The 12060-nt window shown below is 51.2% G+C and overlaps 1 protein-coding gene across 1 annotated transcript in view; it reads left to right on the top strand.

The window, feature by feature from the left end:
* Nucleotides 1–12060, top strand: part of LOC137421314 (nipped-B-like protein A) — a 622227-nt gene that overhangs the window by 60602 nt on the left and 549565 nt on the right. The window lies entirely within an intron of this gene.

A 12060-nucleotide genomic window follows, 5' to 3' on the forward strand; every position in this document is an offset into this window, starting at 1 on the left:
CGCCAGACGGGCGGAGAAGTCTTGGATATGCGGGATCGGGTACCTGTCGGGGGTGGTAGCGTCATTGAGACGGCGGTAGTCGCCACACGGGCGCCATCCACCCCCCGGCTTTGGCACGATGTGCAGTGGCGAGGCCCACGCGCTATCGGAGCGCCGCACGATGCCGAGGTGCTCCAACGCGTCGAATTCGGCCTTCGCTACGGCGAGCTTGGCTGGGTCGAGGCGGCGGGCCCTGGCGTAGACCGGCGGGCCCGTGGTTGGTATGTGGTGCTCGATCCCATGCCGTACTGCGACGGCCGAAAACGTCGGCCGCGTGAGGGCCGGGAACTCCGTGAGCAGGCGAGCAAACTCGTTCGCCGCCGGGACGGTGCATGCCAGCTCGGTCGGCGCGGAGCTGCTCAATGTGCATACCAGGGAGCTGAAGGTTTCAGCGTTGATTAAACGACGCCGTTGGACGTCCACCAGCAGTCCGTGTGCGCAGAGGAAGTCGGCGCCTAGCAGAGCCACGGGCACGTTGGCGGTTACAAACGTCCAAGCAAAGCGTTGGCCGCCGAAGCAGAGGGTGACGTTGCGCGGGCCGAAGGTGCGGATAGTCGATCCGTTGGCCGCAACCAAGGAGGGGCCGCAAACCGCGGATTGCCTGTCCTGGTCAGAGGCGGGTATGACGCTCAGTTGGGCGCCGGTGTCGCACAGGAAGCGCCGTCCGGACGCTTTATCCGTGATGAACAGTAAGTTGCCCGTGTGGCCGGCGCTCATGGCTGGTAATGAACGCCGGCCCGGCCGTTTCCCGGCCTGCCGAAGGTGCACGGGGGTCGGCATGTCCGGGCCTTCTGTCCAAACCTGGCATGATAGTAACACCACGCTTGGTCAGGTGGAGGCCTCGGTCGTCGTGCTGGAGGTGGTCGGCTCGGTAGAGCGGCCGCCAATTGCGTCGGCAGTTCGGCCGTCGACCGTGCCGGGTGCTCGGGCGCCATGGGTGTTGCGTCGGACGGCGGTGGGTCCCATGTCGCCGCTGCGATGCGCTGTCCTGCGGCGGAGATCTTGTCGGCTTCTCTGGCAAGGGCCCGGGGATCTGTGATCGTCGTGCTTGCCAGGGCGAGGCGTACCGGGTTAGGCAGCTGACGGAGGAACAGCTCCCGGAACAGGAATGCCGGAGAGTGCTCGCCGAGCAGTGAAAGCATGTAATCCATTCGCTCGGAAGGGCGCGTGTCGCCGAGCTCAGGCAGTTCGAGCAGGCGCCGTGCGCGTTCCGCCGATGGGAGGGCGAAAGCATCGAGGAGCAGCTTCTTAATCGCGCCGTATTTGTCAGCGGCTGGCGGGCTTTCGAGGAGGCTCAGGGCGCGGGCCGCGGTAGCCGACCCGAGCGCAGCTACCACATGGTGGAAGCGGGTGTCGTCGGCCGTGACGCCTCGCAGGGCGAACAGGGACTCCGCCTGCGCGAACCAAACCGCCGCGTGAGCCTCCCAGAAGGTAGGCAGTTTAAGGGCGACTGCCGTGTCCATGTCGATAGGTCACCAATGAAGGAGCTGGGGCTCCCACGTCGATCGGAAGAATGGACGCGACAAAAAGCTAGAATTCATCCGAGTTGCTTTAATGAAATCAAACACTCAGGCACTCTGAAAACCCGTTTATCGGGCAGCAATATATATCGATTAACCCAGGGGGTTTGCCCAGGCCCGGCGCCAGGGGGCGTGGCCCAGCGTCCCGACCGAGGCCTGGCAAGTTGAGCGCGGGCCTGCCCGGGCGTCCTGGACGAGCCCGGCATGGTGATCGCTCCGCGTCCTTGATAGGTGCAAGGCGATTGTGAAAACCCAGCGGCAGCCGCTACAATATCACATTTTATAAACAATTGAAGTTGGGAAAAAAAAAATTTCCCGAAAAAATTCCCCAAAAAATAAAAATTGGGAAATTTTTCAAAACAAAAATACCCTTAGGACATACCGACGGGAGAGATATGTGCATACCAGAAGTTTGGTACGATTTTACCAAGGAGGACAATGCCCCCAAGGAGGACAATAATTTTGAGGGGTTAGACAAGAAATTTGGGAAGTTAGACAATAATTTTGAGGGGTTAGACAAGAAATTTGGGAAGTTAGACAATAATTTTGAGGGGTTAGACAACGGGATAAAAGAGGTGAAAAATGGGTTAATGGGGTTAGAAAATAGGATGGAGGACAACTTGCGGGAAATAGGGGAACAATCTACCAGAGAAATCAAACGAATGGGGAACCCAGATAGAGGAGGTGCAAATCGGGTTAGAAAGTAAACTGGATGCTCAGAGGGATGAATTGGGACAGATGAGGGTGGCATCTACAAAAGAGATGGAGGAGATGAAAGAGGGGATACGACGAGGTGTAAGTGAGGAGGTTTCGGGGCTACGCGAGGAGGTAAAGCGAGGTGAGAAGCGTATGGAGAAAGAGGTGAGAAATGGGACGGCAAAGTTACAAGGGGGAATAGAAGATCTGACGGAGGAGGTGGAACAGCTGACAGAGGGACAGACGGAGTTAGTGGAGCAGGTTCAAAGGAACACTGCGGTACTAGGAGGGTTAAAGGCGACACAAAAAGAAATTAAAAATGACAATAGCGACACAGAGGCAATGTCAGATGGTACGTGAGGGACTGACAATGAGGTTGGACGAGGTGACAGAGGTAATGGAGACAAAGGACCAGCAGGTGAGGATGCACATAGAGACGGTCACGGTAGCCTTAGAGGACGAACTTGAGGAGACGCACCGGGGAATAAAAGAGGTGAAGCAAAAGTTAAAGGAGGTGTTAGAGGGGGTGAGTGAAATTAAGAAGAGACGGACAGAAACTAAAAGAGAAATCCAGGAAGAGGTGACGGAATATGTGCACGGTCGGTGCTCAAATCATGATGTTGTGCTCGCTAACCAAATAAAGAGTTTGCAGGTGGCAAAGGAGGTGCGGAGACGAGGTGCCAAGGTGAGTGGCGATATAATCGGCAATGTATATGATGTGAGGAAAGCTTCAGTCGGCTTGGGGGTTGCTATGGATCCGGGTGTTCGTGAGAGGCCGTTGGTGAAGTGTGTGACAGGTCAGGTGTGCGAAAAAAGAGGTGTGCGAGAATGTCCGACCATGGGGTGTGTGAGGAAAAAGTGCGCGCCGACCAGTGAGTGTGCTGTCGAGAGTGAGTCGGTCGTAGCGCGTGTGCGAGGGGGTACATGGAAGCGCAGTGTGGTAAGTGTTACGGAGGAAGTAACGAAAGAGTGTGCGCAAGAGGATGCTCGAGAAAGGTGTGTAACGGACAGGTGCATGGGGAAAGAGTGCGCTGTCAAGAGTAAAGGAGAATGCACGCCTGTGGTGAGAGTTACAGAGGATGTAACGAAAGAGTGTGCGCAAGAGGATGCGCGAGAAAGGTGTGTAACGGACAGGTGCATGGGGAAAGAGGGCGCTGTCAAGAGTAAAGGAGAATGCACGCCTGTGGTGAGAGTTACAGAGGATGTAACGAAAGAGTGTGCGCAAGAGGATGCGCGAGAAAGGTGTGTAACGGACAGGGGCATGAGAAAAGAGTGCGCTGTCAAGAGTAAGGGTGAGTGCGCGACCGAGAGTGGAGGTGAAAGTAGGGAGAGTGACACGGAGCGTGAGTTGGTTGTGACAGGTGAGCGAGGATGTACACCTGGAATGGAAGGATGCACACCTGGAATGGTAGAGCGTGTGTGGGAATGCACACTTGAGTTGGTCGTGAGGCACGTGGTTGGGTGTGCGAGTGAAAGCACACCTGTGATTGTCACAGAGGAGGTGACCGAGGAAGGGGCGCGAAGAGGTGTGTTGGTGAGGTGTGCGAACAACGAATGTGTGCCAAAGTGTTCGGTGGTCAGGTGTGTGACCAAGTCTGTGAGCGGAATGAGTGTACCGAGGTGTGTAAGGGAAGGTACGACGAGGAGCATGGGAACAGCTGGATGTATGGGCAAGAAAGGGGTAGCGTATGCATGTAAGCATGCAGGTGAGGCATCGACGGTGACCGGGTTAGCGGTTAGAGCGACTTATAGCCGAAAGTGGCCCTCGGTGCGTGCCGGGCTTCGCTTGCCGCGAGAACCAGCGGGGATCCGAGCCACGGCGGGTTCGAAAGGACCGCCGTACGCGATCCACGCTGTGCCTCGCTTGGAACGGCCGTGTCCGGGCTCCACTAGGCGGAGCGGGCAGCCCGATAGGAAGGGTCGTCATGGCGACCACTTTTTATTGAGACGTTCCGGCAGGTCGAGATCGGGACATTGGATGGCTCCGCGCCGAGGTGGTGCGTGGGATCTCGGCACGGGTAAGCCCCCGTCCCTGCACCGAGTGCCGGACGCATCCAGCCGCCGGCACCAAAGAACCTGCGTTCATTGCTCGGCTGTACGAAGCCGAGCTTTAGAAGGGAATTGGCGCACCGAGAGGATCTAATAAGTAGACGGGTGATGAGGATAGTGTTTTGGCCCCGAAATTAGAAAAAAGCAAAATTTGATGATGGTAGAGTGATTGGCAAATTTTTGATTTATTGAATTTGGACGAACAAAATTTATAGTGAGAGACCTCCGATGTGGTGGGATGGCAAATCCACCATCCCTCACGGAGGGGGGGCAAAGGAGCACTAGGTTTATGGGGTTTATGGCAGTGAAAACTATCCCGGGTGGGTTAGGATATTGTGTGTAGGGCCCTAGAAGATGACATTAGGTAACGTTAAGGTTTAGTTAGTGAATGACACCTGTAGTGGGGACGCAGGTAGATTAGTTGGGATGATAATGACGTGGTATGTGCTTAGTTTAAAGGGAAGACGGGGAGCACTAAGTTAGAGGGGAGTAGTTAGTTCAGATGATGCCGTGTGAGTGTTGAAGGTGTATAGAAGTGTAATGAGCAGTGTGTAAGGAACAGGTGTGATTGCACAGGTGTGCAACTGAACAGGTGGATGGAGCAGTGTATGAGTGAGTGATGGTGATGTGTATTGTGATGACCAAATGGTCCAGGAAGAAAGGAGGGTGCAGGTGGCACCAGGTATGATTGCACAGGTGTGCAACGACAGGTGAATGGAGAACAGGTGTATGGAATAAATGGTATGGAGTATTGGAATGGATGGTCGTGGAGTGAGTATGGTGGAAATTGTGGAGTGGAGTGGATGGTGCGAAGGTGTGAATGGGGGAAGAGTGGACCCCCATCACGGATACCCGGGGCGGGTGGAGTAATTGCTAGGTAGAGGGTATAGGTAAATTGTGGTTGGATATTGGCATCTGTGGTGCGGGTGGAAGAATGGTGATTGGATGGGTGCATTAGTGTTGTGGAAATGGCTGGGCGTGTAGCCTGTTAGTGTGTGTAGTTGGTTTGGGCACTCCACCACTGTGAGGATGTCGGCCAGGTGAGGCCGCAGGTGGGCTCTGGGAGCCGGTAGTTGTGGATGGGGCCCGAGGATCCGGAGGACGGACCCGGGTAGCCCAGTGCCAGAGGGCACCAAGGGGTGACAGAGCCAGGAGGGGCCTTCCCCAGTTAGATAGGTTAGGGTGAGGAGCAGGTAAGCTCGGGAGGCAACTGCAGTGGTGGAGGTGTGCAGGTGGGTAGACCTGCTGGGAGAGCTACACGTCACAGCCCAGAAATTGTGCAAGGGCACCGGGAGATGAATCGGGGGAGTGAGACCCCAAATTGAGAAGCACCACAGTTTGGTCAATGGGAATTGGTTTTTAGAACCCATAGTGTAAGTTGGCCAATGGATTGGCAGGGAAAGACCCCGGGTAGTGTAAAGAGTGTTAAGGTCATTTAGAGGATAGTTAGGATTGGAGTCTCCTCGCACCATCTGCATCCACTCACCTGAGATGAGGTAACTCCACACCATGCCATGTTTTATTATTTTTCATTAATGCAAATGTTTTGGATTGTGAGACGCATCATGACGTGGGTGTGACATTGTGCGTAATTCCATCTCTCCCTCCTTATGAGGATTGATGATGAATTGGTGATGGTAAATTTTGAAGTAGAGGGATTGGAGACGAATTTGGTGTAGAAGGGAAAGATGGGGAAGACAAGACGTAGTGACGAATTTGTAAAGGTGTAAATTCTTGTAAATATGGGGTAAGGGCAAGGGTAGTGTAGGTGACAGGGGGGGTGACGTACGGTAGGGACGAGTTTTTCCACTTCGCTCTCCGTACGCACTTCACCCTGCATTGCCTTTATTGACGTGTACCATTGTGACCTTACCCCTCGCTCATTTGTCTTCCCCCCTTTTGTCTCGCACTTGAGGACCTGTGCGCCTTTGGGCGCCGAGGGGAGCGTGCGTGAGATGGCCATTGTGCGCACGAGATTCTCAGAACCAGCATGCATTGCGTTGATGTACCACTTTATGGACCGCTGTTCTGCGGCCAAGTACCACTTGATGGACCCCAGGTTCTGGGGCAGGGCACCTCTGTTGGAGAGCGGCCATAGTGGCCAGGGAATCTTGCTTGCGGACCTCGGTAAGGCGGCACCTATGCCAAACAGGTGGACCACCCTTAGTTGGCCCCTGTGGCCCTAAATAAAAATGAACACAAGTTGTGCTTTTTATTATTTCCAAGTAGGCCGCATGAAGCCAGAAGACGTCGGGAAGAACATCGGCCCAGCAGAGAAAGAGAAGACCACCACCAGTTGTTTTGTTGTGTTTATTATGAACAGTGGTGACTGTGCATCGAGTGGTGCTTTTGGTGCTTTTGTGGTGCTTGGTGGTGCTTTTGGGTGCTTTGGTGGTATTGGTACTGGTGCATCGATGCAATGCGTGTTGTCTCCTCCCTCCCAACAGGAATTTCTTTTTCTTGTTCCCTAAAAAGAAAAAAAAAACACAGGTCCTGGGTTGCGTTGTAAATAAGAAATAACGTCACTGTAAATAATGCTCCCCACCGTAAATGTATAGTTTGAGAACAATTCCGTAATTCGGTTAGCTGTGGGCTTGAGTCTGTTAGACAGGGTGCAATGCAATAGGGGGACATACTTATTTGTGTTTTAAGATTGTCACACTCAGGGTCAGGTTAATTGTAGAGGGAATTACACCTACGTGTCACACTAAGTTAAAGTTTTGTAGGCCCGAGTACGGGCCTGAAGAAAGGAGGGTGCAGTGTAACGAATTTGAGAAGTGTAACGGTTTTGAGAAGTGTAACAATTTTGGAGAAAGTGTAACGAATGTGAAAAGTATGGTTTTGTTGTGTGTAACACCCTCGTAATGTAAATAATGGTCGCAGCCGTCCTCCTAGTTAATTCCATGAAACTTGCACACAGGCCACGATATATCTTTTTAAATAGTTTATTTCCTTATTCTATGTAGGCTAAATATGTGTTTCCCACTCGATTGACTCTGCATTGCATCAAACAAAATAAAGCGTAGGCCCCTCCGATGATCCATGGCAGCTCAAGTGCCAGGGATTCCCCCACTTGAGCTTTCACAGCAAACGTTTATTGCAGTACTGAACTGCTTTGCAACGTGACGGCGCAGTACCTGCAGCTGCTGACCGGTTTTCGCCATTTGCGGCCATTACGAACAAGGGGAGTGGCTAGAGAAGACGGGTCGCCCCCCTCGTCATAGGGGGGAGGAGTAAGTCGGCCCCGCTCATCCAACCCAGAACAAGGGGTTTGGCTAAGAGAGGGCGGAGCGGGAACCCCCGAGAAAGTGCGCGAAGGTTCGGTGAGGAAACCAATATAAGCCGCCACGGGACGCACTCCACCCTCTTGCTCTGACCCGGTCCTCTTGCTCTGACCCGGTCCTCTTGCTCTGACCCCGTCCTCTTGCTTGCTGTCGCTCGTTGTTGCTGGGGAGAAGGAAGACGCCGGAACGAGCAGGTGTGTGCGAGCCATCGTGCGACCAGCTGCGCTGCAGCTAAGGGGGCAGCTAAGGGGCCGTAGGCCACGAAAAGGACGCGCCAGGCAGCAATCCACGCTGGACCCTCCATTGCCTCCCAAAACAACCATCCATCCTCAAGCCATACCTGCCTGCAATATCCCCCGTGTAAGTGTGAACGTCGTCTGTCCTAATCGTTGTCCTGGGGTTAAGTAAATTGACTAGTATAAGCTAACGATTCACTGTGTGACTGCTTCTTCCATCCATTGCTTGTAAATAATTTTGATCACTCCTTCTTTTTGCTTGTGTGTATAATAAATCCTGTTATTCCTCCGTACTCTGTCTTCTTCTCTCTTCCTTCTCTTTCGGTCGCTTTAGAGGTTTCCAAATTGAATATCTGTGGTGCGATCTGGTCAACGTTGGGGGAGTCGGGCCAATCGGGGATCCTGTAACGGTCGCGGTGGACCATCCGCTCGGCCCAAAGTAACATCTAAACCGCGTCCGTAACAATATATATATATATATATATATATATATATATATATATATATATATATATATATATATATATATATATATATATATATATATATATACATATATATATATTGTTGCGGAAATGAGGATTGTGTTTTTTTTATTGTGTTGTATTGTATTGTAAATTGTTATGAATTATTGCTTATTCTGGACCCTCCTGCCTCCAGTGTTGTGTAAAGGTCAAAGGGCGTTCCCGTAATTAGTCCATAAAGCATACACATCAGCCAATCATAGATTTCCCCCTGGTTGATAGTTATATCTTTATTATGTGTATTAGGGTAAGGCCTTGTCTCCCATTAAGATGACACTCTATTGCACTGCATTAAATAAGAGTAGATCCCCTTCCTTTCACATCCCCTTTCGTCATTGCCAAGCCTCGATTGCCAATTAAATCCCCTCCAAAACCACCATTGAACATGTGCTCGGGTCGGGGAAGAAAGGCGTGCCCGCCCATCATCATCAACGGCGGAGCTAGAGGGCCGTACCGACCAATCAGGGCCGAGGTGAGCACACCGATGGGCGTGTCCTGAAGGCCGGCGGCTTGATCGCCGGAGGCGCTATAAAAGCGCGCGCGCAAGGACGTTGTAGAGTGGAGTAGTTGCTGAGTTGTGTAAAAAGATCATCCAGAGAGAACCAACTGTAAGAGAACCAACTGCGAGAGTACATTGAGATCACCCAAGGAAGCTTTGTACACAGCAACGGCTGATCAAGTGGACCGATGTTTGTTCCTGAGCTGGTGCTTTTCCGAACAGAGTCCGAGGCTGGCATGTGAGCAAAAGAACATAGAGAACATTAAGGAGATCATCATCCAGGGAAGCACAAAGCCTGTTGTAGTCCTGGCAAAGCACGCGACGTCCACAGCAGCAGCAGCAGCGGCGGCCACAGCAGCAACAACACTCAACAGCCGCTTGGGGTCTGGATGGCGGTTTTGAGCAGGGCCGCGAAGGAACGGCGGCTGCTAAACGCGCCGATCGTGCTGCAGGACCCCTTGGACTTTCCTCTCCCTCCAGCCATCCACCTCCTGCCTTTCCATCCTTTTGGTGTACGTGAGTTTGTTCTGTTTGTTTTGTCCCTGGGTAGTTAATTAAGCTCGTATAAGCTAGCGTTGCACTGTCTCTCTAAAATCTTCTGTATATTATTTTCTTATCTTTCCTTCTCCTTGGTTTTTTTGAGCCTGTAAATAGCAAATAAATTATATTCGTATTTCCAATCTTTTTGTCTGCTTCTTCTTCACATCCGTGTCGCCTTAGTCTTTTCCCTATTGAATATCTGTGGCGCGATCCGGCCAACGTTCGGGAATCGGGTTAGTCGGGGTAACTGTACGACCGCGGGGCCATCCGCTCGGCAAGCACAACATCTTATCCGCGGGCCATAACAATATATATATATATATATATATAATTATATATATATATATATATATATATATATATATATATATATATATATATATATATATATATATATATATATTCCGGCAGCTAAGCTAAATATAGCATAACAATTGTGCATTTTGTGAGGAAAGCACCAAATTTGGCACACTAGTAGACTGTCATATTATGAAAAGATCTGGATATTGGGCCATCTCAGATTCAGAGATTTGATTTTTGCAAGATTTCGATTCGATTGGGATCGAAGAGAACACCTTCTTCGTCTTCTGCACAGTGAAGTTCTGCACAGAAGCAAGCCACAGTGTTGTTTGTCCTGGGGTTGTTCTTCAGCAGGGAAAGGATGTGAGGAGGAGAGTGAAATGGCCAGGTATGGGAGAGAATGGATGGAGTGATGTGTGGGGCGCTTCATAGGTTGAAAGGAAGGGTGGAAGATAGATTGAGAAAGATGAATGAGATTGTGTTTGAGTATGCATGTGTCACGTTTGGAGTGAAAGAGTGTGTAGAGAAGGGTGAGAAGGAGGCATGTTTGAGCAGGAGGCAGAGGGAGATCCATGAGTTGAGAATCGAGTTGAGTTTTAATGGAAGATGGAATTGGGCTGTGGAAGGGGAGAGGAATGTGCTTGAGGTGTTGACGAAGCAGTTGAGGATGAGGTTGGTGAAGTTGAAGAGAGTGGAAAGGATGAGGAGGCGAAGAAAGGAGAGGCAGAGGAAGAGAAAGAGGTTCTTTGAGAAGCCTTTTCAGTTTATGAAGGATCTGTTGGAGCCGTCTCGATTTGGTGTACTGAAGGTACCAAAGGAAGAGTTGGAAGGTCACCTGCGTGTCATGTATGCAGACACAAGGAGGAACGAAGTGGTGGAGGACATCGAAGGATTGGTGAGACCGACAGAGCCAGGTGTTCCATTTGATTTGTCAGAGCCAAAGATGTCTGAGATTGAGGCAGTTTTGAGGAAGGCACGGGCGCCATCGGCTCCAGGACCAAGTGGAGTGCCATACAAGGTGTTTAAGAGTTGTGAAGGCATCAGGCAGTATCTGTGGAAGGCTCTGAAGGTGGTATGGAGGCAAGGAGTGGTGCCCAGTCAATGGACTAGGGCGGAAGGAGTTTATATTCCAAAGCAGGAGGAGGCTGTGACACTGGAGCAGCTTAGACCAATATCATTGCTTGATGTAGATGGGAAGATATTGATGAGTGTCTTTGCGGCACGGTTCTCAGGCTTCATCAGAGGGAATGGTTTTGTGGGTGGTTCTGCGCAGAAGGCAGGAATACCAGGATCACCAGGATGCATTGACCACTCGGCAATGGTCTGGCAAGTGTTACAGGAGGCAAAGAGGCAAAGGAAGGATGTGGCGGTGGTATGGCTGGATTTGGAGAATGCATATGGGTCAGTGCCGCATGCCTTGATCAGGTATGCCATGGATTTATTTTGGGTGCCACGGAGATTTAGGGATTTTTTGATGGCATATCATGATCAGTTTTGGATGCGGGTTGCGACACAGTCCTATGTAACAGATTGGCAGAAGTTGGAAGTGGGGATCCCGATGGGAAGTACCAGATTTTGTTTGTGCTGGTTATGGAGTTGTTGATACGTGCGGTGAGTGGACATGGGAAAGAAGTGGAGCTCGCCCCTGGTCAGAGGTTGCCAGCAATGTTTGCTTTCATGGATGACCTGACAGTTGTCCAACAGTCCGCTGATGCAGCAGTAGAGGTACTGGGACGACTGGAAAGGTTGATGCGGTGGCCAAGAATGGGTTTTTAAGGCAAGAAAGTCGAGGAGTGTGGTAGTGAGACGAGGAGTGGTGGATAACATGCACAGGTTTGAGCTGGGAGGGGAGGTGGTTCCATCATTGTTAGAGGCCCCTGTGAAGAGTTTGGGAAGATGGTATACAGTGGAGTTGAATGATGTGGGAACAGTGGAGGAGGTCAGAAACAAGCTTTTGAGAGGTTTGAAGAGGATTGATGGATGTGGTTTGCCAGGTAAGTTGAAGGTATGGTGTTTGAAGTTTGGGTTGATGCCACGAGTATGGTGGCCATCCCACTGCCCATATTGATCCACTGCCCTTCCTATCTCTCCCCCCCCCCCCCCCTTGCCCACAAACGTCTTCCCCTTTCTTCAATTTATGCTTTTTCTCTTTTTCCATTGGCTTAATACCCTTCTCACCTCCCACCACAAATATGCCATGAGTCTTCAAAATGTTTCCTTGCACATGTGCTAAAAATCCTTCACTCTTCTGTGTCATTCTTATTATGACATGACGGATAAAATAATGTGAAAATAGAAGGGCACTCGGTAGAACACGTACCTCCACCAGACTGAACATTTTACATGTATCCCACTGATGGGGCAGATCTGGAT

This window comes from Myxine glutinosa, chromosome 2 (genome assembly GCF_964187855.1).
Source record: "Myxine glutinosa chromosome 2, kmMyxGlut1.1, whole genome shotgun sequence".
Taxonomy (NCBI): domain Eukaryota; kingdom Metazoa; phylum Chordata; class Myxini; order Myxiniformes; family Myxinidae; genus Myxine; species Myxine glutinosa.